This window comes from Camelus ferus, chromosome 12, assembly GCF_009834535.1.
Source record: "Camelus ferus isolate YT-003-E chromosome 12, BCGSAC_Cfer_1.0, whole genome shotgun sequence".
Taxonomy (NCBI): Eukaryota; Metazoa; Chordata; class Mammalia; order Artiodactyla; family Camelidae; genus Camelus; species Camelus ferus.
The window spans coordinates 48,129,602-48,137,686 of record NC_045707.1 but is presented as its reverse complement, the minus strand read 5'-3'; the positions used below and the strand labels follow the sequence as shown (position 1 = coordinate 48,137,686).

The 8,085-nt window shown below is 41.3% G+C and overlaps 1 long non-coding RNA gene across 1 annotated transcript in view; it reads right to left on the bottom strand.

The window, feature by feature from the left end:
• Positions 1–472: 472 nt before the first annotated feature.
• Positions 473–8,085, bottom strand: part of LOC116667732 — a 189,186-nt gene continuing 181,573 nt past the window's right edge. The window contains exon 3 of the long non-coding RNA XR_004324753.1: positions 473–613. This is a non-coding gene — a long non-coding RNA (uncharacterized LOC116667732). The remainder of the gene's footprint in view (positions 614–8,085) is intronic.

Here is an 8,085-nt window from a genome sequence, read left to right as displayed (position 1 = left end):
GCTTTGCCGTTTTGAAAAGTAATGTTCCTTCCTATTTTAGTAGCACCATTTGCATTCCTATTATTCACACTGAACTGGGATTTCCATTTTTATCTTCCCTTTGTTACTTGTTTTCATTCCAGCACTTTCTCTCCTTGCTCTTTGCCTTTCGTTTATCTTGCCCTTAAATGGAGACCTCATGCTATGGGAACAGTGCCACAAATTTTTTCCTCCATCTTGCCCGGCCTTGTCCAGATTTAATAATATAAGTTCTCTTGAACCAATGCCAACAAAGCTAGGACAGTCCCACACACATTTGCTATGAAAACACCTTCATGACTAATGGTCCCTCAAGTTAAAGCTTTTTAAAATTGAAGCTAGAAGTGGTTTTCATTTTTTTAAAAAACATTCTGCAGCTAAGGAAAATACGTACCAATTCTCTATAAGTTGTGAGTTGCCATATTAATATATCCAGCTTCTCTGAAAGGTAGATTCTTCCAACCCCAATCCCAAGGTATATACACAATGAAAGCAGGAGTTCACACAGACTCACCCGGGCCTTTGGGCAGCTTCTGTTCTCTTCTGCTGCATGTTTATAAATTCTTCACGTGGTTGGGTTGTGCCAAGTTCTTTCCTTAAAACAGAAACATGGACATTCAAGACCTTGCATGATTCCAATTCCAAACCACCAGATCATGTCCACTATTTTCCCTCTCACACTATGACAGCAAATCACATAGACTTCTCCAGACCCACCAGGCCATTTTGCCTTTGTTCAAGCTATGGACTGGGTCCATTTTCTGGGTGAGTCTCCCTTTCATTCTTAAACACCTTGTGCAGGCATCTCCTTCTCTAAAATTTCCCTGATATACCTTTTTCTCCTGCCCAGGGACAGCTAATCATTCAATCTTCTTACATGCCCTCAGAACTGTGACCATCTAGAGGGCAGAGACCAAGTTCTATGTATTCATTTCCCCATCCCCTGCCACCAGGCCTGACAAGTATGGGTTTTGCTCAATAATTGATGGTGAATGAAATGACTGAATGAGTAAATGGGCATGTGATGTCCTCTCCCAGGTAGAAAAGGGATACTAACTAACATACCATCTACATGTCTGTTGCATTGAAATGACTATATTTAGATTTCTTCTGTTTCATGTCTCTGTTTGGAAGGAATGGGGTTTTAATACGTATCTCTGATTCCTGATTATGAAGAATAGCATAACAACGTTGGACACTACAGCCAGACAGACACAAGATTTTTGTTTTTACTTGAAGGAGGCCATGTGGGCTTTGCTACTCTTTATTCTTTTAACAAACTAATCTTCAAAACCCGTCCAGACAACCAACCATCTCAAGAATCCTCTATACTTGATACAAGGACTTCGTGTATGATGCTTCCAAGCTGCCTACATCAGCCCTGCCTTACTTCTGCCATATCTTGCTAATCTTCACCTGCCATTCCCTACCCTCCACCCCTAACTGAACGCTGGCCTGTCCTGTAGGTCATGTCTACAGATTTCAAATGGCAAGTTGCTAATCTGATTGATTTATCCATCCTAATGAGAGAAGACTAGAGTGATGGCTCTCTGGTTGATTATAAGAATCGGGGGGGGGGGGAGGTATAGCTCAAGTGGTAGAGCACACGCTTAGCATGCATGAGGTCCTGGGTTCAATCCCCAGTACCTCCTCTAAGAATAAATAAATAAGCCTAATTACCTCCCCCACCAGAAAAAAAAAATCACCTAAGTATAATTACAGATGGCCTTGTTCTTATGTGTTTCTACTCAGTAGGTCTCAGTTTGACAAAGGATCTTTCTATTCTTTCCAAAGCATCTCATGAGTCCAGTGATGAGGCCAGTTTTGGAACTGCTCAATGAGAAGGACAGTCAGAGGATGGATGCACATTACGCTGTCTAACAAAGGTCATCTAAGTAAACACACCCCACTGTGTTATCTGTCTCCAAAACGGTGACTTTGCAAGGACAGAAGGGAAATACTTTCCTTTGTAATCGACCAGAAGAAGTCATTCCTTTTCTAGTTATGCCTTCAGAATCTCCAAATGCAGTGAACTAATTTTGAGGCAGCTCGTTGACCACAGAAGTGAGATTTTATCCCTTATTCCATTTATGTCTTTGCAATAGATGTGATTTTTAGGCACAAGGTCATTTGGAAGTCGATAAATATATCGTACAAAAAGTCATCTCTCAGCCCTTCAGTCCCCTACTGAAGGGAGGATCAGAAGTCAGAAATCCCAGTCCCTATGATGACTTCACTTACGCTGCTTTTTCTCAGTCTCAGTTATCATCACACCTTTCCCCAAAAGCCACTTCCTTTCCTGACTCTACAGCTGCTGAGTTCAACAGAGCAGATTTTGCCTATGCTAAACAAGTGACCTTGTTGTTTTTTTTTTTTTTTGTGAGACTTATTTCCCACTCACTAATACTCTCTGGGCTTCCAGTAAAGGTTTAAGTTTGCCACACATCCCAAAGGAATTCAAGACCTAATTTTAGAGAAGATGGAAAGGGCATTCTCAAAGCAGCTGGGAAGACCCATCCTTAACTGTAAGAGTAACAAAGAGGGAGGCAGCAGTGGCCCATTTCCTCGGTCTCACACAGCAGCATCCTTATGAAAAATGAGCTCAGCTGTTAACAGCCATCGGGGAGGGACCGCTATCTACCACATCACAGCTAGCAGAGAAGAACAGGATGTTATGAGTACAGCGTGAACCTCAGAGCCACAGACAAAACCATACTTGGTGCTTCCCAGGCATATGTGTACCTTGTTTTCTTCAAACTTTAAGAGAGAAGTCTTCTGTTATGTAAAGTGTAAGCAAACTCTACCTGAGAATGAAGTGGTGCAGAGCTGATAAAATAGTTATTTTCATTGCATTAATGAGAAGAAAGCCCACTCTGGTTTATAACATGTCACCAAAGGGGTATATAGCTCCTCCTGGATTCTTAAAGGGCCCTCGCTTTAAATCCAAGTCTGCTTGTGTGTAGCCTAAGAAGCCCCAGAGCAATTGTAGGATATGCACCTACAGGTCAGTGAGTTTCTGCGACTCTGGTTATAAGATGAAGACAGTCGAGATTCTTCTGTCAAACTTTGCCTGGTAATCAGAAAACAAAATGAATAATAACAGGGGCCACGGGCCTCTCCACTGAGGGGGAGGAAAGTTTAACCCCTAAAACTGGCCATGGTTATTAAATACTCATTTACTATCCTTAGTCCCTCCCTTTGTAAAAATGAACACCAGCTAATCCACCAGCTGTCGGGCCTAACTGTCATCAAGTATTGCTGCTAAGTTGATAGGATGTTAGTTACGGATGTTGGGCTTTAGACACATCTGTGTTTGAATCTGGATCTGTTACCGGCTGAGGGATCTTTCTGAGTCTTAGTTTCCTTTCTTAAAAAGAACTAATGTAAGAATTAAATAAGAGAAGGCATATAAAGGATTGACACAAGGTCTGCTATTTGAGGAGTGTTCAATAAGTATTATTATAATTGTTATTATTAAACCAGCATATTAATCAGGACCCAATCAGCTATAAGTGAAATAGCTCTAATGCAAACTGACTTAAATTAAAGAAGGAAATTACTGTCACACACCACTTGAAAACTCCAGTGGTTCAGGCAGACATGGATCAAATGAAGCCCCAGGACTTGATGGCCAACCTTGACCCCTTCCTGCCATCTTCCACCTTGTGGCTCTGCTGTGCTGTCTTGCTTTCATTCTTCCACAGGATTGTTCCACAATTTTAGGCTTTTATCCTCCCAGCTGAGAAACCTCTGTGTAGAAATCTCTATCAAGAGGTCCTTCTTTGTAATCTCATCAATGGGATGGGATCACGTGCCTACCCCTGATCCCATCGCTGTGGCCTCAGAGAAAGACAGCGCTAAGTGACCAGGCCTGGGTCATGTGTTCTTCCTGGAGCACCAGGACAATGCTCGCCTCCCGAAAGCTGCAGCAACTGAGAATAGAAAATGTCCCCTCCAAAGGAAGATGAGGGTGCCCTGCTACCCAAGAAAGGGGGCATGGATGCCAAGTAGGTAGCCCTGCAGCCCCCAAACTAATTTCTCTTTCTTTAAAGAAACTTGCCAGTGAATAGGGGATATGCAAACTTCACCTTCAAGTTGTGACAGCAAGTTCAGCAAAGGTGGAACAAGTTCTCCCGGATGCCTCCAAAGACAGAAGAAATAGGAATGTCAGATTCCTTTTCTCCTAAAATATTGAGTTGCCATGGGTACCCAAAGGCCATCCCAGGAGGGGAAATGCTGTTGACATCAAGTTAAAGGTTACCTATAGACTGGCTTTTCTTGGTCACTAATTTTTGAATTAGTTCTGATTCATCTGAATCTTTTAAATATGTTTTATCTGTGTATTTCATGTTGAAAAGAAGTTTGTCAATCTGGTACCTTCTTACTTGGACCGAATTAAATGTCATTCAGAAACAGTGTCCCTTCATCCTAATGTCCCTCCAGTCTAGTACTTCATCATCTGATGAACAAAGATGAGAGCTAAAAATGTCCCCAGGTTTCTAACATACATGCTAAAAAAAGGTTACAACTTTTTTTTTTAATTTAAACAAACATGTGGCATATTCTTATAACAGCAATTTGTGCATAGTTCTCGCAAGGCAGAAGATACACACAAGCACACAGACTAGATCCTTATCCTCCAGAGAAGTTGTTAAGCATCTTCACGTTCAGCCTTTCAAAGCCTTTTCTGCAGCACCTTGGCATGTTGAAGGAGTTTGAGAAAACAGCAGAAGCCGGAAGGTCATTCTGACCTCTTCCCTCTTCACCTTTCTCCCCTAAATGGGCCATAAAATCCTCCTGTGAAAGATGCCCTCCCTATACCCAGAGGAAAGGAGCATCCTTACCTCTGAAGACAAAGGAACACCAAGAAGAATCCTAACAAACAGGCTCTGCTAAGTTTTCCCCAGGTTAGCACACTTACCTCCTACCCTTTAATTTACCCTGTTCTCTTCATCAAAGCTAGCAGAAAATACTTGTTTGTTTGTTTGGGTCTTCATATCCTTATGAAGGCTCCCATGTAATGTAAAACTTAAATAAATGTGTTGCTCTTCTGCCGCTCATCTGTCTTTGTCAGTTGAATTTTCAGATCCAGCCAGGTATCCTAAGAGGGTTGAGAAAAATGTTTTCCTCCTAATACAAACATAGGTGGATTCTTTTTAAAACAAAGATGAGATTTTACTCTTTTTATAAGCTGCTTGTTCCATACTCCATATGTCAAAATTATTCAATATTATTTCTACTAAGTTCTTTATAGCAGATAGGCATTTTTCTGGGGAGATGGCTGATCACTTTCACCAAGCTTTCTAAAGATATTAACAATCTAAAATCAAAAACCCACTGTTTTACACCTTCATTTTAAATGGTAGAAATAGATATATCTGGCAGGGAGACCCACAGATAAACATCATGATCTATTTAATCAAATCCTTCTTGTAAGACATTCAGGTCCACTCCAGTTTTTGGCTGACATAAACAATACAAAGTGAATATAACTGTTGCTTTAAAGTCTAACCACATGACTCTGTATTTCCCCACGATACTGCAAGATAAGAAATGGCTAAGAATTTTTTAAGCGTGGGGAGTAACACAGATTGATGAATTGTCACAGCTCTTAGAAGGTGGCTGTTTACCCCGAGGGACCACCGTCATTGTTCAAACACCACCATCTAACGCCCTAGAACTCATACCGAGAAAACCCATCCTCCTGCAAGTACGAGCCCTGCAGAGGAAGGAGCAACGTTTCCTGCCTCTGTCTGGCTTTGTTACTTGACTTGAAGTCCTGCCCACCACCCGGAGCAAAGTTGTTGCGCCTCTGTTTACATTTCTGCGAGGACACGTGGGCAAGCCCAGGCAAAGCCAAATAGCACACTGCTCATTGATCACAGACTGAGCATCTGGTGATCCCCTTTGGGGAAACAGAACGATTCTGAGAGTTGGGGCACTGCCAATGGGAAATTCACAAGACAAAAGCTGCAGGTCTTTCCTAGTCGTTTCAAGGGGGTGGAGGAGGGAGGAGACGAAGGGCAGGGAAGTAAGAAGGTGACAGAAAATAAGGGGTTCTACCGATTTGACTCACAGGCATGAAAAGTTCCCCCAAAGCAACAGAACAAAGCTGCCAAGATGTTACTGGTGATTTACAGTCAGAAGCTGAGCAAAGAATTTGCCTTTTTTCACTGTGGGCAGGTTTAATTTGGCCTCTCAAAGGCTATTCTCACCATGAAACAAAAGCATGAACAAGCAAGCACATGTCAGAGGTCAGTTCTAAATTCATGAAATACCAGGAATGACCCTCCCTTCCTTCAGATTTGATATTTCCTTGGCAAGGACTTTGACTCAAACTAACTTGCCGCAAAGATACTGTACCACCTTAAGATCATAATCTCTAGCAAACAGTGATCCAAAGTTCTTTAGCAAAAGCGTCTCAAGTAACATACCTTCTGCATCCTTCCTAACAGCGCCTTCCTTAGAAGCCCAGGGCGTGTTATCATGCCTTCACAGACGGAGAAAGGAAAACACAGGAAGATTAAAGGGCCTATCTAAGATGACCTGCAAGTCATCCACCAAATGCAGGACTCCTGATGACTTGTGACACACAAATGCTTCCCCTGACAATTCAACCTCACCCTTATTTCTGGACAGAAAAATAAGGGAAATTGTTTACTGGCCCAAAAGACCTTACAATATTCTGAAGATGGCAAATTCAATCCGACCCTCGTTAACTAGATCCAAATGGGGCCTGACAGAGAGTCTTCATTAGATCTAAAAAAAAACCCTGTTCATTTTAGCTCTGAGTCCCCTGACTTGTGCCCATTACTATAAATTGGCTATTCTAGTCAGGGGGGCTCTCCACAAAGAAGTGCCTGCAGATGATGATCATTCTGTATGAAATAAAAAGCTGAAGTTGTACTAGAAAAAAAAAAGTGTAGCAGTCCTCCTGACCAAAAAACTGCCTCTCTAATGGCCTAGAAATGGGCTAAAAGGAAACCCAATTATTTAAACAAACTAATAATAATAATAATAATAATAATAATAATAATAATAATAATAATAATAATAATAATAATAATAATATTATCCCAATCCCATCACAGAAACTAAAATAAATTTCTCTTTTGAAGCTGAATTTTCCGACAGCCAAGTTCCATTTCATATTTATATTCCAGGTCAGAAAAACGGCATCTCCTACATGTGAAAGAATTTAACCCCAGATGAGGCATTTTCCCCTTTTTTTCACAATGGAGTCAAACTCCGTGGCTTTTTTCTAACGTGTTGCAAGTGAGACCAGCCCTTCAGATAAGCAGAGTCAAAGGCCACTGAGTTAATGTGATTTGAGAGGAGCCAAGAAGCCCGGCTGCCAAGGTGACTAAGGCGCCCACCACTGACGTCACTCCAATGAATGAGGCACTGCATTTCCAAAACAGTCCCGTCACAAATACTAATGTCGCCCCCCACATGGTGCCCAGGCCGTCATGGTCGCTCAATGTTTATTGAACAAATAAAAGAATGATTGTGGCCTGCAGAGGACAATAAACTGTGATTACATTGCTTAGAGTCTATGCCAAATAATGTGAGTATCTGGAACGTATTATCTCATTTGTTGCCACTACAGTGACTCCCCCTTATCCACAGGTAACACGTTCCAAGACCCTGGGTGGATGCATAAACCATGGATAGAATGAAACCCTCTATTTACTGTGTTGTTCCTATACACACATACCTGTGATAAAGTTTAATTTATAAATCAGGCACAGTAAGAGATTAACAACAATAACTAACAATAAGACAGGACAATTATAACAATACACCATAATAAAAGCTACACAAATGGTGTCTCTCTCTCTCTCAAAATATCTTATTGAACATATTTTCTTTTCCTTTTCCATCTTAACTATGCACTTATCACACGCTGTGGCCGTAACTTTTGTAGTTTGAGGTTCTACAGCAAAACTAGCACAGATTTCATTTTTCTTCGTCACGATTTCACAGAAAGAAGATTCGTTTTTAGGGCAGACCTTAGCAACTTCAGTGTAGGATTTTTTTTTCTTCCCTTAAGTTGAGAACTTTCAC